The sequence below is a fragment of the Protopterus annectens genome, chromosome 7.part0 (genome assembly GCF_019279795.1).
Source record: "Protopterus annectens isolate FY-2018-M chromosome 7.part0, PAN1.0, whole genome shotgun sequence".
Classification (NCBI taxonomy): Eukaryota; Metazoa; Chordata; order Ceratodontiformes; family Protopteridae; genus Protopterus; species Protopterus annectens.
The window spans coordinates 1,204,779,924-1,204,805,700 of record NC_056739.1 but is presented as its reverse complement, the minus strand read 5'-3'; the positions used below and the strand labels follow the sequence as shown (position 1 = coordinate 1,204,805,700).

At 40.7% G+C, this 25,777-nt stretch overlaps 1 protein-coding gene across 1 annotated transcript in view; it reads left to right on the top strand.

Annotated features, from left to right (window-relative positions):
• IREB2 (iron responsive element binding protein 2) overlaps nucleotides 1–25,777 on the top strand; it is a 2,086,845-nt gene that overhangs the window by 1,973,336 nt on the left and 87,732 nt on the right. The gene's annotated exons all lie outside the window — the stretch shown is intronic.

Below are 25,777 nucleotides of genomic sequence, written 5' to 3'. Positions count from 1 at the left end.
TCGGAATCTTCCTCATCTGTCCATCCCCTAATAAAGATTCTAGGACGATGGATAGGTACGGAAGCGCATTTTTAGTTCAGCGGCTTTTTCCATGCGATCCCTGAACTATTTGACCCATTTTACACGTCTACAGAGGGATCTAGTCAAAGAGTTGGGAGATACCCTCCAGGGTACTACAGATGCGGCTGTCTCAGAGAAAGTGACAGCGCAACTTAATACCCTTACATCCATTGTGAACTCGTCCATGAGGCTGATTTCCTACGCAGCCGAAGGTTCGAGTAGGGCAGCAGCTTCAGCGATTGCTCTTCGCAGACAATCCTGGATGCGCTTATGTTCATTTGCAGAAGCCTTCAAGTCTTCCTTTACTAACGCCCCATTTGACGGTGCCACTCTCTTTGGCCCCAAAGTAAAGGAGACCCTTACCCGGTGTGAACAGAAGGGAAAGACTCTGCTGTCGGAGTCCGTTTTTCCACCCCAACCAGACCGTACCCCAAAGGGCAACGTGGTGGAAAAATGTGGTTTCGAAAACCCCAAGGATCTTTCCCAGGCACACAGGGAGATGCCCCTTCTAGAGGCAGAGGAGGGGGCAGAGGTGGAAGACGCCGCCCTGGCGGCAGAGGGGGTCCGCAACATCAAGGTGACAGGGATACACTCCCTGGTAAACCTTTCCAGCACTCCTGAGAGGAGGCCCGGCTGTCCTGCTCTGGAGGCAGTCGGGGGTCGCTTAGCTTTATACCCTCAGGCCTGGCAAAATATAACTACAGACAAGTGGGTAAAAAGCGTGGTTACCAGAGGTTACAACATACCCTTTCTATCCCATCCCATCCCAAAGAAAAGACTCCCAGATGTACTGCCCCATCTGCGAGAGCCAGCAGCTATAGAAATTTCAAAGCTGCTAGAAAAAAGAGTCATCCAACCAGTCCCAGCGGACCAGCAAGGATTCTGGACTTATTCAAGGTTCTTTTTAGTTCCAAAGAAAACAGGGGACTGGAGGCCCATCCTGGACCTAAGCTACCTCAATACCTTCGTCAGGAAGGAAAAGTTCCGAATGGTCACGCTTCAATCGATCCTTCCATTCTTACAGAAGGACGACTGGATGTGCTCAATAGATCTAGAAGATGCATACTACCACATCAAAATGGCCAGGGCATCCAGAGATCATTTGCGCTTCCGGCTGGGGGCCAGTCACTTTCAATTTCGAGCCCTGCCCTTTGGTCTGACCTCAGCCCCCAGGGTCTTCACCAAATGCATGGCAGTGGTAGCGTCTCACTTGAGACGCCAAGGATTCCAGGTGTTTCCGTATCTGGACAACTGGCTCCTTTCTGCCACCACCCAGCGTCAACTATTACAGGCCAGAGACTTTACTCTTCAACTGTGTGTTCACCTAGGAATTTCCGTAAACTTCGGAAAATCCTTGCTTCAGCCATCACAAAGTATCTTGTTCATAGGAGCAGAATTAAACACACGTCAGTTAATTCTAAGACTTCCCCCAGAAAGGATACTATCACTTCAGACTCACATACGTCTTCTACTTTTGTCAAGGAAATCTCCAGCAAAACTGGTACTGAAAGTTTTGGGACTCATGTCAGCCTCTCTTATTGCAATACCCTTGGGAAGGCTGCACATGAGAGTCCTACAATGGCTACTGTTTGCACAATGGTCGTTTCAACAACTACCTCTAACACACGAGATTCTTATAACGAAAACATGCAAAACACATCTAAACTGGTGGCTTCAAACGTGCAACCTTTCCAAGGGGAGGCCATTTGTGCTACCCACGCCTACAGCTACGGTGACCACGGACGCTTCCCTGATAGGGTGGGGGGGCATCTTTCAGGGACAGACAGTCCAAGGCGAATGGACCAATTTGGAGTACAATCTGCACATCAATGTTCTAGAGTTGAGGGCAGTGTTTCTAGCGTTGCAACACTTTGCTCCCCTTCTTCCTCTGGGAACTATTGCAGTTCAGACGGACAACATGTCAGTAGTCTGGTACATAAACAAGCAAGGGGGAACCAAGTCCTATCAGCTATGCAGAGAGGCCATGAGAATCTGGCAATGGGCGGAGTCCACGGGTCGCTTTCTAATACCAATGCACATCCCGGGTCATCCAACGTCATAGCCGACAGGCTGAGCAGAGCAATTCTGTTACCGCACGAGTGGTCCCTAAAACAGTCAGTGGCGAAAAGGATTTTTCGCGTGTGGGGCCAGGCTTCCTGCGATCTGTTTGCGTCTCCAATGCACGCCAAATGCAGGAGCTACTTTGCCCTATTACCCCTCCAGGGAAGTCCCCAGGACGCACTGATTCACGATTGGCCCCCGGGACTCCTGTACGCATTTCCTCCATTTCCCCTGATATCAAAGTTTCTCCAGAAAGCCAGAAACCTACACAGGACAATAATCCTCATTGCCCCATTCTGGCCTCGTCAAATTTGGTTTCCCTTCCTGAAGACACACTGCATTCGGGGACCCTGGATTCTGGACCCAGAGCCAGATCTATTGACTCACTCGTCAGGGGCTCCCCATCCCGCTCCTGTCCCTCCATCTAGCAGCTTGGTTGCTCCAATTCCCAACTTAGCCAGGTCTGATCTTCTTTCGCCAGCAGTTCGGAATATATTGGTGGCTTCTCATAAAGCTTCCACTACTAAAACATATTCTAGTAAATGGAAGCGATTTGTATTCTGGGCGAATACACAGCAAGTGGATCCTTTTATAGCTCCTTTGAATAAAATATTAGAGTTTTTAACGGACTTATTCCATCAGGGTGCTTCTCCTGCTACACTAAGAGTTCAATTGGCTGCCATTTCAAATTTCCATGTGGAAGAATGTGGGGCTCCTGTTATGGCCCACAGACTTTGTAAAGCCTTTTTAAAAGGGGTTTTTCATATTAGACCACCAGTCAGATCTCCTACGTCACCTTGGAGTCTAAACTTGTTATCTAAATTAATGTTGCCCCCCTTTGAACCAGCCTCCTCTTGCCCATTAAAATTTTTGTCCTGGAAGACTCTCTTTTTGGTAGCCATTACTTCCGCTAGGCGAGTATCTGAACTTCAGGCTCTCTCCATCAAGCACCCTTATTTGATCTTTCACTCTGACAGAGTTTCTCTTCGAACTAATTCATCCTTCCTCCCTAAAGTGTGTTCTATTAACAATATTAATCAGTCCATTGAATTACCCACCTTCTTCAAAAATCACTCCAACAAAATGGAGTATATGTTGCACAAATTAGATGTTCACAGACAACTAAGATTTTACTTGGATAGAACAAAAGATCACAGAAAAACGGATCAACTTTTTGTGGCCTTTGCTGATAGCAGGAAAGGACTAGCGGTTACCAAAAGAACTCTTTCTAAGTGGCTAACGGATTGTATAATCTATGTCTATGATTCCTCAAATCAAACTCTCTTACACAAACCCAAAGGACATTCCACAAGGTCAGTGTCTACATCTCTGGCTCATGCAGCCCGCCTACCACTAGACGCTATTTGTGCGGCTGCTACTTGGTCTAAGCCACATACATTCATTTCTCATTATAAGGTAGACAAGGCTTCTAGGGACAGGGCAACCTTTGGTTCCACTGTGCTCAAGAACGTCCTTCCGTGAGTTCCTCAGGAACAAGGAGCTAGGGACGCTACCCATGTGTAAGAACAAACGGCGAGATTGAACACTATCACATATAGAAGTTATGTCCTTACCATAACGTTCCATGTGGAGTGTTCATCTCGCCTTTGTTCTTACATTCCCACCCTCCCGCCCTTAAGAAGAACGTTCTTTTTGATGCCTGGCCGGGAGCATTCTGCTTCTGCTTTGCAGATGTTGTGTACATAGTTGGCATGTATATATATATATGTCTATGTGTCTTTTTATATATAGTTATATATAGACTCTTAGTTCTGTGCATATGTGATGTAAGCATGAATGTGCTCTCTCTAGAGACTGGTTTGCTTGCAAACTAGATCTGAGGTAAAGGCAGAGGGGGATTGTGGGTATTAGATTGTCTCGAGCTTCTTCTCGATGCAGAGCTTGCAAGCGGCCGGCACGGAGCCGAGGATCGGCTCCGAACCCATGTGTAAGAACAAAGGCGAGATGAACACTCCACATGGAACGTTATGGTAAGGACATAACTTCTATTTTACACTGTCTGACTCAAAGGAATCCATAATATAAATCAAGGGGTTTTTCATTCATCTCAGTCTGAGAACACGCAACCTGTCAGGTTTGATGATTGGCTATTGATCCCATGCAAACAATCTTTTTCTGAAGATGTGCTAGCAGTTTTGAAGGTGGCTAGAAAACGTACATAGTACCAGAAAATCGTATATAGCAAAATTTAAAAGGTTTTCTGTCTGGTGTAAGCCAAAAGGCCTTCTAGTCACTAAAGTAAGGCGGGTATTAGAATCTCTCTCCCTCCAATGTAAAGAAGGACTGTTTTACTTTAGTGTAAAAGTGCATGCTTCAACTATATCTGCTTGTTACCTGCCCATGTCCTCTCCTGCTTAAGCTCATCCTCACATGAAGCAGTTCCTGAAAGGAATCTTGCACCTTAGCCCCCCCCCCCCCAATTTGAGATCCTGCACCTTCCTGGTACTTAAATTACATGCTAAAAAATAGCACTGTCAATGCTTGAGCCATCAGCTTCTGCTACCCTCAGATTGCTCAGCCAGGCATATATCTGAGCTGCAAGCTCGTTTGTGTAATGAGCCCTTTCTCATTTTCCACAGGGACAGAGTAACCTTGAGAACTAGCCCTTCCATTTCTGCCCACACTAGTATAAGAAGTCTCTCTGAACCAGGCTGTTCACCTTCCTGTATTGTTTCCCAATCCCCAGAACAAAGGGAAGAGAATTCTCTACTCTCTGGATGTACACAGACAGCTAAGATTCTACTTTCAAAGAACTCAGTTCCCACAGATCTGATCAACCTTTTGTGACATTTTCAGAAGGTAAACTGAGAATTCGTATGCAAAGCCCTGGAAAGAATTATGGTGGATGTGATTAATAATGACAGGAAGACTTCAGACACTGGATCCAACCCAGTTTGGTTTCGTCAAAGGCAGATCATGCCTACTCAACCTGGTAGACTGCTTTGTAAAGATAACCAAGGCAATGGATGTGGGTAAAATGTAGCATACTGTCTACCTCGACCTGGCTAAGGCATTTGATGTAATGCACTACTTTGGCATTGTAAACAAATTCATGGAATTGAGCGGTAATCCCTATGTTGCTCTCTGTAGGACCTAGGAAATTAGAATGAGGGACCACCTCAACAAAGAGGCCAGTCAGTAGTGGAGTCTCTCAAGACTGTATGCTGGGCCTACTGCCTTGTGGCATTTACATCTTGGAAGTCAAAGCCAAATGCCGAAGGCCTCTGGCAGACAAGAGTTTGCAGATGACTGCAGACTAGGAGCAGTCATAAAATACCCTCAAGACACTAGCGTTCTACAGGAAGTACTAACACAGGCAAATGACTGTTGCCAGAGCCACACCTTAAACCTCATTGCCAAGAAATGCATAATACAACCCTTTGAGAAGTTGACCTCCGTAGGAAACTACCTCGTAGATAATACACCCCCAAGACTGGACTCAGTAGTCAGAGATTGGGAGATGTATGTAGATGATAACCTAGCTTTCAACCAACGTGTGTCTGTGTTAGTAAGGAAATCACTATGTGTTGTTCAACTTATAAGTAAGGGCATGGCATCTCGTTCGAAGGAGGCCATTGTTCCTCTGTATTCAGTCCTCATCAGACCCATCATTGAGTATGACACCCCCTTCGGTATGTACCTGACTGAGCACATGCAGCAACTGGAACATCCACATAGATTCTTCACAGAAAGAATACAGTGTGTAGGCATGTCCTATGCAGAGTGCTTCAAAGCTCCATCTCTATACTCTTTTTCCTACAGACCATTGAGAGGCAGTTTGTGCCTAGCATACTAAGCATCCATGGATTCCGCTCTGATGGACCTTTTGCATATCAACAAAATCAATACAATCTGAACTACTCGATATAATAACTTCAACCTTGCTTACTACATAAGTAGGACAAGTTGGAGGCACAAGTATATCTTTCAGAGAATTCCCCTCCTCTGAAACACGTTTCCCATCCATGCAAAGCAGAGTTTTTCCCTAACCCTGTTCAAGCATAAGTTAGACCAGTGGATGGAAAATTGGAAATTCACCCCAGGTCTAGTACCTGTCTTTCTCATGGACAGAGGCAGTCTGTAGATCATATTCAAGCTTTCATATACCCCATAAAATAATCTCTAAGGCTCACAAAACTTAGAGGATACATTTGGGATGTACGGATAGGCATATGAAGGCCCTAGTAGTCATTAGCATAATATACATCTATGAACCTATGTTCAGTGCAGCGGAAGTAAATTTTATGCCTAGCATGTTAGTTTGGAGCCATATAGCAAACTCTGGTGCCTGCTGTATATTGCTCTTAAAAATTAGGTAATCAGTTAAAGGACGTACGCTAAATTAAATATTTTCTGTTGCACAATTACATATATTATTTTCAAAATTACCTACAAAAATATTCACAAATGATCAGTTAAAGCCTGCACCTGTGGCTTTATCCTTTGTTTGTAAATGCTATCTTATTAAAGAAAAAATAGTTGTGTAGTGGCAAATTTAACTAATTAGAATGCATAATCCTGTAGTTAATGTTAAGGATCGCCTTCAGGGATGATGATGTATTCTGCCATAGAGATTCTTAAGATCAGAAATCAGCCAGGAAAAAAATCATTTTGCTTTTCAATATTTTCTTTCTGGCTGATTGTCATATAAACTGGTCTCAGTTATATTGGACAGTAAATAACAAAAGGATATAGTATGTTGTGTAAAGTCAAACTGGTTCTGTAAAAGTTTGCATACTAGCCACATTTAGCCTACTACTAGGTAGATATTGTGCATTTCTGTAACCGTATAAAACAGTTGTATTTTTTTGCTAAACTGATTACTTGTTGGGGCTCAAAAAATGTAATCTTAATCTTTTGTGTAGCAATTAAAGGATTTAATTTGCTTAGTAGGATTGCTGAAATTCAAGCCTTGTGTACTAGCATATAACCAGTTTTATAGAAGCTGTGACAGAAAATCTTTTTGCAAAGGTCTATAGAATAAATGGCAAGTGGGTTCAGAAGAATTTACATGATATTGAAGAAAAACAAAACTGCAGGGATGACAAACAATGCATAGATTCAATGCTAAGTCAGAACACCCAATCAGAAACATAGTGATGGAATGATCTGATGAACCTTCATCTCTCCCCTGACACTCTATCCTGGTTCTCTAGCTACTTATCAGACAGATCCCAAGCTGTCAAATGGAACAACTCTACCTCCTCATTCTTACCTACACCCACTGGAGTTCCCCAGGGGTCCATCCTTGGACCTATGCTTTTCAACATCTTCATAAATAACCTTCACTCTGCCATCCCAGACACAACAGTCATCCAATACGCTGATAATTCTACCTTAGTCTGCACCGCCTACAATATTCCCGAACTACTGACAAAAACCCAAATAGCTTTTTCCACTACAGAGAACTGGATGCACCAAAATCATCTCTCTCTCAACTCTAATAAATCCAAAATTCTTCTCTTCACTCCCTCAAGGGCTTGCACATTTGATAAAACAGCATTTAAAATCATAAGCCAAACCATGTCACCCATAGAGGTGGTCCCATCTGCAAAACTCCTTGGCATCACTATAGACGAGCACCTCAAATTTGATAGCCACATTCAACAAAACATAAAGAAAACCCACCAAAAGCTAGGCATGCTCTACAAAAACAACTGCTTTCTCTCCAACTCCGCTAGGCATTCCTTAGCTTTTACCTATCTTCTGCCATCTCTACTATATGGAGCCCCTCTCCTTACTAACCTGTCTTCTTCCATCTCCACCAAACTCGAAATCTGCTATAATAAAATCTCTAAATTTGCTACCAAATCTAAAACTTCTTCTCATCATTGTCTTTCCCTACAAACTCTGAACTGGCTAGAACTCCCTAACTACATAGAATACCTCCAACTAACCACTGCTCACAAATTAATATTCTACCCTGATAAATGCCCAGCCCTAGAAAACATCCTTCCACCATACACCCCAAACAGATCTCTAAGATCTGAACACCAAAATTTAATCGCCATCCACAAACCCAATCGCCCTGGTGGCCAACTCCTTCTCTCCTACTCTCTTGGCAGGAAATGGAACTCTCTCCCTTCTACTCTTAGAAAAACATCTAACACTGAAGCCTTCAAAACCCAACTTTTCTCTTACTTGTCCACTAAACATAAGTGTACCTGCTTACATCCTACTTAAATTTAAATAAATTCCCCTTGAATCCCTCTATATCCTTTCTCTCTACTCTATCCTAATTCTCTTTTTTTTTCCTCTCTCCTCTTTTCTTCTCTCGATCACAGCTTGATCAAACCTTAACCCACTCTCAGTCTATGTACTTTCTCTCTCTCTCTTCTCCTCATATGTAAATATTGTAAATAGCATGTAACCTTAGACCTTCTTCTCATACAGTTTTAACCTGCTACTTGAAGGAAACTACTAAATCTATTATCTACCTTCCTGAATGATGATTTTTGAAGTATACTGTGTGTTTTTGCTTTTTTTTTACTAATCTGTATCAATGTAATGTAATTTCAAATGTATATATTTTATTACTACCTTTTACACCATGTAACTAAGATTGTATTTGCTTTGCTTTTGGAGCTTTTCTCCCCGGGCCTCCACTGAAAATGGGTACGTTCTGGCCCAGTGGACTTCCCCGGTAATCAAACTGGAAATAAAATAAATAAATAAAATCTGTCATACTGACAAGAGCTTAAAACTGAAGTACTAAATTTATGTTAGACCCAGGTGTAGATTGGAATATATCTGAAGATGCTTTTAAACATTTGAGTAAAACTTGGACACACATTACTTACACATTCATGTAAATCCACTGATTTAAAAGTTAGTAAAATGTGACTATAAGAACAGGCTGTAGCACTGAACAAAATGTTTAATTTGCCTAATATTTTGAGCTGTTTGGCTTTTGAAAAATTGGGGATGATTTCACATTGTGTAGCAGTGAAGTAAACATATACAGCAAGAGTCACAGAGGAATCTGAAATGCTGTAAGTGCTCACAACAATGATACTGTGCATAAGTTATGTTGATTTAATTACAGTTTAAAAGGTTTACGTGGGGGACTGTCATGCTTAAGTAAACCCATAAGCTGGTGCATGCTCCTGGGAAAGTACCATTAGCTTTTAGCAGTAGAACTGAACAGGAACTACACAAATGGAAAACTGATGTGTCATTAAGCAGCAGTTAGACCCTACAGAATGGGTGAACAGTAGGATCACAGTCATGAAGCAGGACAATATTTGTGTGTGTGTGTGTGTGTGTGTGTGTGTGTGTGTGTGTGTGTGTGTGTGTGTGTGTGTGTGTGGATATATATATATATATATATATATATATATATATATATACATACACACACACACTGGATATAAAATGTGTACACACCCCTGTTGAAATGCCAGGTTTTTGTGATATTAAAAAAAATGAGACAACAATAAATCATTTCAAAACTTTTCCCACCTTTAATGTGTTTTATAACCTGTACAATTCAAATGAAAAACAAACAAACCTGTTAGGGGAAAAAAAATATAAAAAATAAAAAAAAGTACAATAAGCTGGTTGCATAAGTGTGCACACCCGTAAATTAATACTTTGTTGAAGCACCTTTTGATTTAATTACAGCATTCAGTCTTCTTGGGTAGGAGTCTGTCAGCATGGCACATCTTGGCTTGGCAATATTTGCTAACTCTTCCTTGCAAAAGCGCTCCAAATCTGTCAGATTGCGAATGCTTCTCTTGTGCACCGCCCTCTTCAGGTCACCCCACAGATTTTCTATTGGATTTAAGTCTGAACTCTTGCTGGGCCATTCCAAAACTTTAATTTTTTTCTAGTGAAGCCATTCTTTTGTTGATTTGGATGTATGCTTGGGGTCATTGTTGTGTTGAAAGGTGAAATTCCTCTATTCTAGCAGAGCCTGAAGGATTTGGGACAAAAATGACTGGTATTTGGAACTGTTCAGAATTCCCTTCACCTTAACTAAAGCCCCAATTCCAGCTGAAGAAAAGCAACCCAAAGCATGATACTGCCACCACCATGCTTCACTGTGAGGATGGTGTTCTTTTGGTGATACGAAGTGTTGCTTTTGCTCCAAACGTACCTTTTGGAATTGTGGCCAAAATGTGTAACCTTGGTCTCACCAGACCATAACACATTTTCCCACATGCTTTGGGGAGACGTGATGTATTGTTTTGCAAATTTTAGCCGGGCCTGGATGTTTTTCTGTGTAAGAAAAGGCTTCCATCTTGCAACCCTACCCCATAGGCGAGACATGTGGGGAACATGGGAGAATATTGTCACAAGTAGTATATAACCAGTACTTGACAAAAATTCCTGTAACTCCTTCAGTGTTGCTGTAGATCTCTTGGCAGCTTCCCTAACCAGTTTTCATCTTATCTTTTCATCAATTTTGGAGGGAAGTCCAGTTCTTTGCAGAGTCACTGTTGTCCCATATTTTCTTCACTTTTGGAGACTGTTCCATGGTATATCCATTGCTGTGGAAATTTTTTGGACCCTTCTTCTGACCGACACCTTTCAACAATGAGATCCCTTTGATGCTGTGTAAGCTCTCTGTGAACCATGGCTTTTGCTGTAGCAAGCAACTGAGTAAATGTCAGGAAAATCCTACCAGGACAGCTGAACTTTATTTGGGGTTAATCAGAGTCTCTTTAATTGATGGCAGGTGTGTACCCAAGAAGACTGAATGCTGTAATTAAAGCAAAAGGTGCTTCAACAAAGTATTGGTTTAAGGGTGTGCACACTTATGCAACCAGCTTATTGTATGTTTTTTATTTTTTATATTTTTCCCCTAACAAGTTTGTTTGTTTTTCAATTGAATTGTACAGGTTATAGGTCACATTAAAGGTGGGAAAAGTTTTGAAATGATTTATTGTGGTCTCATTTTTTTACATCAGAAAAACCTGGCATTTTAACAGGTGTGTGTACACTTTTTATATCCTGTATGTATGTGTGTGTATATATATATGTGTGTGTGTATGTGTGTGTATATATATATATATATATATATATATATATATATATATATATATATACATATATACATATATACACACACACACACACACACACACACACACACACACGTGTGTATGTGTGTGTGTGTTGTCAGAGCATCTAAATAAAGTGATTTGAAAAGAGCAATACCATTTGCTTAGTTGAAGCAGTGACCTCAACATACCAACTGCTAAATTCTTTTCAGTATTAGATGCAAACTAGGGTCTCGGGTACACTAGAAGAAAGTTCCAAGTTGGACACATTTGATATAGTATTAATCGTTGCATTCTATTTTTTATAAACATCTTTATTAAATCATAACTAAAACAGTGATACAGGTCCAAATATATTAATATAAAAGAAAGCAAACTGTAGTAACACTTTTTCATGCACCATGTTTCCTTTCTAGCAACCTATCATTCACTCGGGCATTATACAGATTGTTCCACCCCCCCCCCCCAAAACCCCTTTCCTCCCCGGAATTCCACTGTGTATGCCCACTCCCACAGATTCCATCTACATCCATGCAACTTGCTCTTTTCCCTTCTTGGGATCCCTCCTCCCTTACAACAGTCAGTGTCTCAATCATTGTTGTCTTTATTTATTTTATTTTACATTTGTTGACCGGGATAGTCCAACTGGATACTTGTCCATTTTCAGCAGAGGCCTGGGGAGAAAAGCTCCATACAGTAGTCAGGAAGTCCTTCTCCGTGGCACACTTCATCACAAAAGGTTTCTCATCCAGGAAAAAAGAGGTAATTGTTCCCCTCTACTCATCACTCATTAGACCCATTATAGAGTACAATGCTGTTTTTGGTATGTACCTCACAAGACATCTACAACAACTGGAAAAGCCACAGAAATACCTCACAAAGAGGATTACTGGTCTCAAACAGATGCCCTACGCAGACCGTCTCAAAAAACCCCAGCTTTACTCTGTCGCATATCACCTACTCAGAGGTAATCTCTGTCTAACATATAAAGCTATGTCAAACCCAGAGTTGTTGGACATGCTCCACTTAAAGAAATCCCAATCCCTCCGAGCTACACGCTCTAGGGACCTAAACCTTGTCACCACAATAAACAAAACATGCTGGAGGGATAGAGTCCTGTCCCAGAGACTTTCCATACTCTGGAACAAACTACCTATCTATTTCAAACAAAGCTCCTCATTAGCACTCTTCAAGAAAAATCTTGATGATTGGATGGGAGATAGGAAATTCACCCTGGGGATCACTTCTGTGGCTCTGCTTGACAGGGGCACAGGAAAACAATTTTCTTGGGTGGCAAAAGCCAGGGTACCGTTTGACTAGGCTTATATAGGCGCTAGGGCCAATAGCCTAGTACCTACCTATGAACCTATACATACATACAGAAAAACTGTTACATTAAACAAGTTAAAGCACTGTTACACATACAATACACAGGATAAAAGTAATTCATTCTGTCATGTATAAATCTGATTTGTTAATAGACTAACAATTAGGAAGCAATGTAGGCGTGGCCAAAAGACCTCTTTAACACATGTTTGTATTGCAAGAGTTATTCAGGATTAGAGCAAGGAGATAGCCATTGCCTTTTAAAGTACTGTTTTAGATTTTTTTTTTAATTAGGTTAGAATGGGTTCTGAAGTAAGCTCAGCAGGAAGTGAGTTCCATACTTTGCCAACAGAGTTGGCATATAGAGAGTCTCCAGATGAGTTGTTGCTTTTGAGGGTTTGGACTAGTAATTTGTTGGATGTGTGAAGTGTCTTGAGGTTGCTGTAAGGAGTGATAATTTTTGTAAGTACAGGTGTGTTTTCAGGTTGGTAGCGAATTTTATGTACTACTATTAGCTGATTCTACTGAAGTTGGATAGGCAATTCTAGACATCCTAGATTCTTTAGGTTCAGACAGTGGTGTGTTTTGTTTGCTGCTCCAGTGGCAAATCTAGCAATATGATTAAAGCAGCTAGAGAGTTTATTATGGTCAGACTTACTCAAGTTCGTGAAGAGAGGGGATGCATAAAGGAGGGTGGAAAGTAGATGTGTCTGGGCAATTGCCATCCTAGCTAGTGGACTGAGGAAAGGTTTGATCTTGTATAGTGAGCCAAGTTTTTTATTAATTTTTTAATAGTTTGATTAATATGCATACCAAACTTGAGGTTATTATCAACTGTTACACCTAAGAGTTTGGTACGGGGATCTGGGACATTGACAGTGCCAGTGTTAGATGTTATAGTAAAGGTTGGAGTGGAGGCTTTACGAATGGGGGAGAAAAGCAGTAGCTTTGTTTTGTTAGGATTTAATAGGAAACGTCGATTATAGAGCCAGTTTTCAGCAGTATTAAAGACATTTTGGGATAGAGTCTGCAGACTTAAAGGGGAGGTGGCAGAGCAAATCAAAGTGGAGTCATCCATATATTGAATGCATGTGGCTGTTGGGATGACTGTGTACAGGTCATTAATAAAGATATAAAATAATAAGAATCCTAACATAGAGCCCTGGGACTCCAAGGGTGATAGGTAGAAGAGAAGATAGTTTGTTCTGCCATAGTACAGCCTGTTGTCTACCACTCAGGTAAGATTTGAACCTGGATTTCTATTTTTCAGCAATTGCCCTTCCAGCAGTCACCACCACCAAACCCAGCAAGGCCTCACTGTGTCTAGTTAGCTCATAGTTCACATCCCTGCTGAAAAATTATTTCCTTAATTACAACAATTTGCTCGTCTGAAATTTCTGACAAAAAACTCTGTAGGGAATTTTTAAAATCTGCTAACTCGTTTCATTCCCAGAACACATGTTCCCAATTACCTCTCTTTCCCATCACAGCTCCAGTATTTGCTGTCTACCCGAGGAAAATTTCTCTGATGTCTGCTTGGGGTATAAAACTATTTATGCAAATACTACAAAGCAAAAATCCCAAACCTTCTGGACTTTGTTGCATACTTGGAAGTCACACAGATATCTTTCCATTGTTCCTTGGTAAATTGCCTTTCCAGTCTCTCTTCCCAGTCTTTTCTAACATCCTTATTGATTCTTATAAGCATCATGCAATATTTTATACATCGTACTAATTATACCTGTTTCAACAGCTACTTCTGTTGGGAGAGTCAACTAAAAATTCTACCATAGCTGGTGTCTTACTTAGCATTTTCCTATCCCATACTCTTTGCCTGTGTTCTGTTATCAGTCCCTGGTGTAGAAGTCTCTTCTCTCATATCCTTAGCTGCCATAAAATAACCCTTTTTAATTCATACACCTAACTACTTAATCTTATGTCTCCATAAATATGGGCATTGCTGAACCAATTCATGTGTAGGTAGAAAATTTACCACTATAGCCTTTGTTTTATCTTCATTAATTGTATATCCAGAAAAGATGTGAAACTGTCTCAAAATATTCTACAACACTGAAATGGCCTTTTTCTGGAGTTATCAAATACAAAATCATATCCACTGCAAATAAGGCCAGCTTTTTTTTTTTTTTTTTTTTTAAGTACTATACCAGTTATATCCCTGAATTTGTTTCTCCCTTTTTTCTTTACCAGTGGTTGCAAGTGTAAAGCAAAGAGATAGCAAAGGGGAAATCGGACCCCTGCCTGGTTCTCTGTTCAAACCCTGCTTGTTGGAGAGGAAGGAACCCTCCCATCTTAATTCTTGCCTATTATTCTGTCAGGGAATGCAAATACTGCCATTGCTCTCTATTCATAAAATCCCAGCTGATTTTATCAAATGCTTTATCTGCATCAAGACTTACCAGTAATACTGGCATTTTCTTACATTCTGCTTCCTCTGGATCGCTGATGTTTTGTTATTGTCAAATGTTTGCCTCTCTTCCACAAAACCACATTGATCCATATGTGCCAGTTTTGGCAACACCTTTGCCATTCACTTAACTAGTATAGACAAACACTTTATAATCATGGTTTTAAAGTTAAAAATGGTCTATATGAAGCAGGGTCTAAAGTTTTTTCTCCCTGTTTAGGCATTGCATTCACCACAGCTTTCTTCCAGATGCCAGTAATTCTCCACCTTTTCCTTAAACAAAACCTACCAGATCTTTATCACTTTGTTCCCTTCCAAATTCCACACTTCAACAGGAATAGTATCTGTTCCTGAAGACTTTCCGGTTGATTGGTTATACATTACCGTTTTTGTCTCGTCTATTCATCTCAAGGATTATACATGTATTTTAAACACCTTTATTAAATTATCACTTATGGCATAAGCACATATACATTAACAGAAAAAAAAAACATTAACAGTTATCATATTCATGCTTTTTACATTACATATATGTTATCTTTCTTTTAACAGATGATACTCACTCCCACATTACATAGGTTGCTCAGTTCCTAGCTTCCCTTAAACCTCACTCTTCCTCCTGAACATCATTCTGCATATACTGTTCCCACAAATTCTGTTTATTTCTGTGTATTTTGCTCCTACATTTTTCTAAAGATTCTACCTGTAGATGTTCCTCATATGGACCACCGCAGTAGGCTTAGCTATATGGGATATAGCAGCTGGCCAGCTTCCAAAGCTTATAGGGCACTCTCCACATGGCCAAATCAGTAGTTAGCTTGAGCTGAGATGAGTAAAATGTCAGGTTTGGGTGTCAAGCCCTTCAGAGCATTTGTATTGCTGAAGAGAGCTAGCTGCTCATGTGGGCTTTTGAGGATTGACAGTCAGCTATTGAATGGTGGTCCAGTACTGGGCAGTAAGTTCCCTATAGAGGCAAAAAACATTCCACTTTACTTTTTCTGTGAAAGAATAATTGTAAAGCTAGGAAAAAAAGTGTTTTAATGACTGGCATGCGACTTTTACTTGTTTTTAAAAGGCAGTATCACTTTTGTACTTGTTTGGTACACGGCCGGCCTTAGGCATAGGCGAACTAGGCAACCGCCTAGGGCGCCATACAGGTCAGCCGAGTAAAGGGCGCACTTTGTCTTCATTTATTTATTTTAATTAATTTACTTGTTTTATTATGCGAACGCATAATAAGAAAAGTACATTAATTAAAATGAATAAATAAACCACAGAGCGCCGGAAACATAAGGCGAGCGGTGAGTGCCCTCCCACTTTTAAACCTGTAGTGTGGCCAATCAACTTCTTAAAAAAAAAAAAAGCTTCACTCCACCTTTCAGGAGAAATATATGCGCATCATACGCATGTACGTCAACACCACTGATGTAAACAAGTTCTGTGGTAGCGCGCGGAAATTAAACTAGCACTTCAAGATAGGGATTAATTCCGTGTGTATGCATGTGGCCATTTCGTTTAAAAAGGAGGTAAGTAAGTGTATTTGTGTGTGTGTCTGTGTAGTTTAAACCGGGTTACTGTATGCGAGAGAAAGTATGTGTGTATGTATGTATGTGCATGGAATTTAAATTAGTTGTTCTATTTGAATGAGAGAGAAAGTGCATGTGTTACTGTGTAAGAGAGTAGATGTGTGTAGGAATGGAAGGTGTGTGCCTGTGTGTTGTATGAGAGAGTATGATTGTGTGGAATTTAAACCAGTTTAGGTTTTGTGTGAAAGAGAATGTATGTGTGTTGTTTCGTGAGACAGTAGGTGTGTTTGTTTATTGCTATGTGACAGAAAGCAGCTGCGTGTATGCAACATACCTCTCAACTGTCCAGATAAAATTTGTAGTTCTGTGATTTGCCACTTAAGATATATATAAATATATATATATATATATATATATATATATATATATATATATATATATATATATATATATAGTGTTTATATATATGGCGCCATTTCAGCTAAGGCTGGCCCTGTTTGGAAGGCTTTTCATGGACATAGTTTGATGTTAGTTGAAGATTGCATTGCTTTGCCTTATTTAGATTTGTGACACATTCCATTGTGAGCTGTAAATTGACTTCTGTTGGCATGATTTCTTCTCTTGTGTCTTCACGGTCTTCAGTCAGGGCTGCTGCAGCAGCCATTTTCTCGCTTTTGTTTCAAGACTTCATGTTTGTATCTTGTTGGGTAGTTTTGTTTTGTAGTTTGTTTATTTCCAGTGGCAAACCATTATATTTCCCAGTCGGTATGCAATGTTTTGCTTAAGGTACTTTCATTCAGTCATTTCCTAATAACAGTCAATGGGACTAATTGTGTGACAAAGTTAGAAGACTTTATCATTGTAAAAAAGGAAGAGCTGCCCTGTACACTAATACTGAGAGGCTAAACAAAGCATGCACCATATAGATTTGTGTTCTTTGTGCAAGCAAATTTTATGTTTCTTGGCAACAAAGAGCAGTGGTTGTTTTCACTGCATAAAAAACTAAGTGCACAGGTTTCATAAGAATATATACAAGTAAAGGAAGGGCGTTAATATTCCTCATGTTTCCAAACCTGGAGTTAATGTACAGTTCTGTAATAGCTTGATAGGATTGAACAGCTGTCTTTATAATATTTTTATAGTTATGATTTCAGCACATTGTAGACCTAAATACTTTATAAAGTGATATTCACATAGATGGACTTCATAATTTTAACTGTTGTTTAGCATATTTATGTATGGCTTAATCTTGTTGACGTTAACCTATAAGTTATCCAGCACCAAACACTGAGGTACATCAGGCTCACTAGGCACACAAGGTATGAAGGATAGAGATTTCCTTAAGAACAAGATGCAGCCTGCTGTGTCGGGCCTCTTAACACCCCTGGACTGGTGTTATTTATATAATAACACACACCCTGTTGGGCATTATTGCTTGCATAGAGAATCATCAGTAACCCTATGTAGAAGATTCTACAGGAATGCAAAGTGTACTAATTGGCTCTCTCAGAGAGTAGCTGATGCATGGAATAGACTAGCAAATTATATTAAAGCATGCACTAGTTTTGATATTTTTAAGAACAGCCTGGGCACTTATGGGAACAACTGTTTTGGTATATTGGGAGGCTAGAAGGGCATTATTGCCCATGCGTGAAATATTTGTATGTATGGGTTTCCTTCCATAATCCACTGCCATGTTGGCAGATTAAGTGATGACACTAAGTTTTCCTTAGGTCTGTGTGTGAATGTCAATACGTATGCATATGTACCATATGATGGGGGACTGACTTCAACAGTTGGATGACTTCTTGCCTTGTGTCATTGCTTACAAAGATGACTTGCAGCCTCATGACCATGAGGAGAATGAAACTGGGTATACAAAATGGATGACTGGGCCGTCATCATTGTTCTGCAGTTTAGTTTAATTTTTTAAGCACCATGGAAATTTGTTGGGCTCTGTGTGCTGTAAACAGTGGTTGTGGTGTCTTTAGCTGGGAAATTTGTTGGGAGTGCATGTGTGCTATAAACAGTGGTTGTGGTGTCTTTATCTGGTTTAAAAAATGTGCTTCTAGCTTAAGATAGCAAGTGCCACCTGTTTGGGTGAGGTTTCCAGTGCTTGGCCTTAGCCTGCAAACAGAAACCTGATAACAACTAACCATTTTCAGTGGGGGAGAAAGTTAAAACCTTGACTTAAGATCAGCAAACCAGATTCCAGCCCACCCGTCCTAGTGGTAGACCGGCAGTTTGGCCCATTGTACAGCTGACATCCGATGAATGTTTAGAAAAGTGGCATTACAAGCACTGTCTGTAGCAGAACATAATTGTGCGCATATGGGCACATGTGTGTGTGTGTGTGTGTGTGTGTGTGTGTAAGCATGCACACATATAGCATACAACATATACCACTGGATTAGTACTGTAGGGTTGTTAGCTACCATGCAAGAAAAATTAGGAAACATGAAGAAAATGTCCTTTTCTCTGCTGGATGGTAACCATAAATTTCAGCTCTCACTTCTCTTTGCCTGTGTTCTTAGCTGGCAGAAAGAAAGAAAAAAAATGAATAGGCCTTTGGGGATGGGTGGACTTGATCACTTATTTGGACAGAAAATGCTTTTGTAGGGGACCAGGCCCTCCCTGCACCACCAACATTCCCTGCTAATTATATGTACTAAGTCTGAGATAGCATTACGTTGGAGACTATGTTGGAGATAAGGCACAGTCCCCAAGTCCCACTGTACCATGATCTTAGTGTAATGCTGTTTGTTTTCCAGAGCTGATTTTGAACATTTCAAATAGTTGCTCTTATGGTTTTAACCATGTAAATTTCAAATAAATGCAATAGACTTGATTAAGTATATTAAAGAAAGATATAAATAATAATAACTGAGTTGTAAAAAAGTAATGGGGACATGAACATTTACAGAAACAGAGAATGAATATTTAATAAGGGATATTAGAGTAGAAGTGATGGAAGATATTAAGTACGTGAATGTCAGTTTGTCACCTGGTATAGATGGCCTTGATTATGAATTTTATAAAGAAATGAGTAAATTTCAAAAAGTTGTATCTGTAAGGGTTACAAATGAACGGCAAAAGTAAGGTTTTGAGAAAAGTAAGGTTTGTGAGGGGGTGATAAAGTTGATTCGTAAGGAAGGAAAAAAGAATGTTTAAATAATTGGAGACCACATGGCTGGTTTTAGACAACAGCTAACCCAGCAGTTGCTGAGCAACCCCTGATCCTAGAGAGGACAACCAAAGCAACTTATCTTATTCTGATATTTTGTTAGATGTCTGTGAAACCAATAAAAGCTAGTACAGAAATAGCACATTCACAATGATGCAGTTCCATACATACATTGTCATACCATTCCAGACACAGCTGAGACCGCAAACAATGTCTAAACAGCAAACTCTGTGCTGGGTGAATAGGACTGTAGAAAGTGGGAAAGAGTAAGCAGAGGAACATACAGAAGGACAATGAGAAGGAAAGAGTGATATGCAGCAGGGGAGGAGATGAATTTTCTTGTGGGACAGGTGCCCTTTTATAAGAAAAACAGAGAGGGTAAGTAGCATGAGGGTGGTGTGGGTAGGAAAAAGGATATAGTGATGGCAGCAACAGCAGACAAACTGATGCAAAAGGGCAGCAGGCACTGAATTTATAGATAAAACATTAAAATGTAAAGTTGTTTGTCAATAGCAACCTCTTCATTAGTTACAGATTTCTTTAATGTAGAATTATTCAGATGGTTTTTACTTCTGCAGAGATTGTGTGTATCGAGTGATATTGGTGGATTGTAATTACAGAAGATTTGAGTGGCCTTTTATGGTTGAAATTTTCTGAAATGGGTAGTTAATTGGTTCATACATTTTGTTTCATTGCTTATTAAAAGAATGTTTAAAACTACAAATTTAAAACCCATTCTAACAAGTGGTGGTGTATTATACAAGAAATAGAATGTAATACAGTCAGGAAGATGAATCAAAAAACAACTGTGTGTATGCATGCCCCTAAAAAATGTGTGCAGGTAGTTGTTATGAAAACAGCTCAGAGGTAAACTTAATCCTCCACTAGCCAGATGCATTTTCTATGAATCTGGGTTTTCATGCTATTTTAATGAGTATGAGTTTCAAGGGCAGAGAAGTTTACAGCTCATGCTAAATCTGTATTCATTGCGAAACTGTATTGTTTGTTTAGCAAATGGCTATCTGTGTTTGTGTTATTTTATTTCAGTATATCTGTAAATATTGTGTGTTATGCCGTGGTGGTACTGCGGTAGCATTGTTACCTCACAGCAAGAGGTTCTCCCCTTCGATTCTCGGCTTGGCTTGGGAGTGCCTTCTGTGTAAAAGACATGCGTGCGTAAATGGGCGTGCCGTTGTTGAAGGTTGGGCGTCGAGCTGGCACCTCGGCGTTTCGTAAAAATCTACTGCCAATCATTAGGGGACCGGAATTCCGCTGTGGCGACCCCTTACCTGGAAAAAGCCGAAAAACAAATATCTGCAAACATTGTGGAAGTAAATAAGAAAACAGTATGCACACTGATAGATTTGAACAGTGTGTATGGTAACTGGTGAGAAATAGCCAAGTAATGGAACACTGGAATGGCTGGGAAGGGGGCTGCTGCTGGAGGGTAGAGGTTGCTGCAACAGGGGTTACTCGGGGGGGGGCAATCTATTACCCTGCTAGGGCCCTATTTGACTATGATCCAGTTCTGGTATTTAAAGTAGGAAATAAGTACACAAAGGTAGTTGCAGTTTAACTACATTACAAGGTATATTTTTCTTCTTATGCATTTAAATGATTTAAGGAAATTACTGGAGTGGCTTTCTTGGGGAGTGACCTACCTGTGGGTGTGGCTCAAATAGGGTTGTTTTGTGAGTATGTTGTGGGTAGGGCGTAAGGGGGTGCCGGAGCACTACTTCGCCTAGGGCGCCATTTCAGCTAAGGCCGGCCCTGGTTTGGTAACAAGTTGTTAAAACTAATTTAAAACTTTTTTTCTGAGCTGTTACTTTTGGATGTTGGGATACTTGTTTAAAGTGTCTTTTACGGGTGAGGGAGTTACTTTTTTCCAACTTACATATTTTACCGACTACTGCTGCCAGACTTTCCAAGGAATCTGTTATCTTTTTTTGAATTAACCATGGAGCAACTTACTGGTTCCTCTGTTCTTCCTTCTTGCAAGTACAAAAAAAAAAAGAAAAATTACTAAACAGCCTTTGCCACCAATGCAAGCTTCTAAAATGCCTCCGCTACAGTTGGGTGACTCTGCTGGTGCTGTTACTGGTTCCTCAGACCAGTCATCTTTTAGCCTACATCGACCATGATTCGGGGGTTAAACACATCTTTTGAGGCTTTTCAGTGCCCTCGGTGAACAAGGGAGAGCCACTTTTGTCAGTCCTGAGAGAAAGGGCAGGGAATGCTACTCTGCCTAGCCAGAATGCTATGCCTGTCCCTAAGGATTTTCTTGGCAAAAGTGGATCTGTTTCCTGTCAGAAATAAACAAAAAATATTTCTTCTTCTGTCTTGGTCGCTTTGGATAGGAGTGATTTATTGGGCTTAGCTCAGGGTTTTGTTCAGGATCTTGACCCTTCTAATTTAGCTATTTGTGGCAAATGAAAAAAGATACTTTATTTTCTGAAGCTGTTCAAATTTTTGAACCACAAAATGAATGGGAAGGGATAGATTCTGTTTTGCCTCTTCAGACTCTGAGGAAAGTATGGCTTTGGCCAATCCCTTTGAAGGATTCTCTCTAAAACTATATTCAGAATGAATGTATTGTTTTATTGGAAGCATACTGATATTCTGCAGTCACTGAAAAGGCATTAATGATTTATTACAACCGGAATTTCCAGAACCTACCCCAAGTCCTGCTGATCGTTCAGCATTGTAGGATGTTTTTTGTCACAGCCTGTGTAATCTGAGTGATATCTAATCTGCTGTCCCCAAGAAAACACTGTATAAAGATCCTCAGTCTTAGAAGTTATTATATGGTCATCCCAGATCAAACCCAGCAGCTGTTGATTTAGTGAACCCAGCTGCTGCTATCCATCTGGTAAATGCAAATCTCTCTTCTACTGGCAAGGATAGGAAAGCTTTTGATAGAATTAAGGGGAAAATGGATTCTTCTGCAATTTCAGCTATTAAACATTAAGCTCATATATTAAATTTTATCCTTGCCTTCTTTGAGAACATAAGGAATGCAGTCTGCTCCATATAATTTGATTGCTTTTGCATTTCAGTTGGGTGCTTGAAATAGGTTCATAGGTTCATAGGTTGGTACTAGGCTATCAGCCCTAGGGTCTATACAAGCCTAGCCATAACAATTCCCTGGCTATTTCTTCCCACACTATTTACTTCCCTGGACCCCTGTCTAGCAGGGCAACTGACGTGATCCCCGGGGTGAATTTCCTTTCTCCCATCCAATCGTCAAGATTCCTTTTGAAGAGGACCAAAGAGGCACTCTGCTTGACATGTATGGGCAATCTATTCCAGAGTCTGGGGAGTCTCTGGGTCAGGAACCTATCCCTCCAGCATGTTTTGTTTATTGTGATGACAAGGTTTAGATCCCTGGAGCGTGTGGCTCTGAGGGATTGGGATTTCTTTAAGTGTAGCATGTCCAACAGCTCTGGGTTTGACATGGCCTTGTATGTTAAGCAAAGATCGCCTCTGAGTAGACGATATGCGACAGAGTATAGCTGGAGTTTTTTAAGGCGGTCAGCGTAGGGCATCTGCTTTAGGCCTGTGATTCTTTTAGTGAGGTATTTCTGTGGCCTTTCCAGTTGTTGCAGATGTCTTGAGAGGTACATACCAAATGGGGCACTGTATTCTATAATGGGTCTAATGAGGGATGAGTACAGTGTGACAATGACCTCCTTTTTTTCTGGATGAAAAGCCCTTAGTGATGAGGTGTGCCATATAGAAGGATTTCCTGACTGTTGTGGCGATGTGGTTATCGAAGGTGAGACCACTGTCCACCTGTGTCCCTAAGTCTCTTATCAAACTTTCGGTGTTTAGTGTACTGCCACCTATATGGTAATTCACGGATACATGTTTTTTCCCAAAGGGGATAACTATACATTTCTTGGCATTGAGCTTGAGCCCATGGCTCTGGCACCACATCTGTTTCTGTAAGGCCCTTTTGTAGAGTATCCACATAATTTGGGGATTCAATAATGGCTCCCAGTTTGCAGTCATCTGCAAACTTTGTTATCCAGAGTCCCTTAATGTTGGCCTGTACTTCAGAGAAGTAGATGCCAAACAAGAGCGGTCCCAGGACTGAACCCTGAGGTACTCCACTTGTCTGGAGCTGGATTTGGAGTTGGCTACTTTTACAGTGTGGGTTCTATCAGTAAGCCAGTTAGCAACCCATTGGGTGACGTAGGGATTAATGCCCAGCTTAGTAAGTTTATCTATGATTCCAGAGTGGGGGATGGTGTCAAAGGCCTTGGCAAGGTCTAGATAGGCTTTGTGGACCACCTTACCCTTGTCCATGGCTCTGGAGACTGATTCAAAGAAGTCAATCAAGTTCAGGAGACAGGATCAGCCCTTCACGAACCCAAACTGGTGGGGTCCAGTGTTTGAAGGTTGCCAATGTCTTTGTTTATAAGTTCCATGATAATACGCTCCATGGCCTTGCAGATAAGGCTTGTCAGACTGATGGGACGGTAGTTTCCAGGATCCAAGGTGGATCCCCCTTTGTGGAGTGGGATAACTGTAGCTATGCACCACTCAGTGGGCACGAAACCTGAGGTGAGTCTATGATTAAACATGACACTTAGGTGAGGTGCCAGTTCATATTGTAGTTCATGTAGTACACAGCCCGGGATGTCATCTGGTCCCATGGATGCTGTATTCTTAGCTTTGGAGAGTGCGTTTTTTTACCTGCGTGGCCGTTATTACCGGAATTTGGCAATCTTCCGGTATTGAGATGGGCCATTTAGGGGGTGAGAGGGGGGTGAAGTTGGCACTGAATCGATCTGCCAGGATATTGGCAATATCCTTGGGATCAGTATATTTAATGCCATTCTGTTTTAGCTCAGAGCAGATCTGAGCATTGCCATTTAGATTCTTGACATAGTTATAGAATGCCTTGTTGTTGTCTTTGGAATCTTTGGCAATTTTATTTTCGTAACTAGCTTTGGAGGATTTTATGAGGGATCTCAGTTTCTTACTGAGGCTGGTAAGGAAGTTTTTTGCATCCTGGGATTTTCCTCTTTTCTAAAACAGTTTCTTCCTTTTGTTGTAAAGTTTGTTTATGGCAGGGGACCACCAGATTGGCTTCTTTTTTTTGGATGAGAGCATCTTGGTTCTATTTGGGATGTGCTTATAATTCTGCTGTTGCCATTTTCAGGACTGCTGCCTCTGAAACTGGTATGAGGAGGTTTGCTTTGTTACATTTTCAAACTCTCCCAGGTGATGAAATTTTGAATTCTCCCATAGATGGAGAATTAGTCTTTGCGGCGTCTGCTGCAGAGGCTCTTAAAAGTGTGATGAGAGAGGTAAGCTGATTCAAGAACAACAAAGGGTTTAATGCTACCCCTAAAGCCTTCTTTAAAAAGCAAAATAAACAGACCCAGCAAGCAGCTGGTAAGCAAATGTTTAAAAAGAAATGGTGGGGGGGGGTCCAGAAAAGAAATGGTGGTGGGGGGGGGGGTTCCAAAAAAGAAAGGAAGCCCCCAGATCAAACAACAGATTTGATGTTGTCAATTTTAATTCTGTCCTCAACTGACGGGTTTGGATCCGATCCTCAGATCCGACTCGGCTGCTACCAAAGCTCATTGGAACCAAAAAGCTCTCGCGCTTGTACTTTACCATAATGCACTAACCCTAACCCTCTTCAAGTTAATTTATCTTATTTTTCTTCATAGTTGATTGATTTTCTTCCTGTTTTTTCTTACTCGATAGAGTAATCTACGATAGCATTGTTGGCAGTCTCTGTTCTCTTCCTGTTTGGTAGAGTATCCTTACTTACCATTGTTGGTAATTGCTATTCTGTTTTTATTCCCTTTCCCCCAGTATAAAAAAAAGACTTTAAACATAGCTATATTAAGCTCCTTTCTTCCATTTCTCTCTGCAGTTATCATGGTAGAAAAAGGGCTGTCCGTTTTTTTGTGTGTGTGGATATAAAATGCCTATGTCGGACACTCATATTCTGTGTTTACTGTTTGGGCCCTCAACATCATCTTCAGGAATGTTCCATTTGTAAAAATTTTAATCCACGTGTTGTGGTGGATAGAAACAAAATCAGTTGATATTGAAAGGTTTGTTACCTTCTTTCGGAGAGGCTATTGCAGGGGCTCTACCCACCACAGAAGAATCAAAGGAGTCGAAATCTCCTGCTCCATCTACTTCC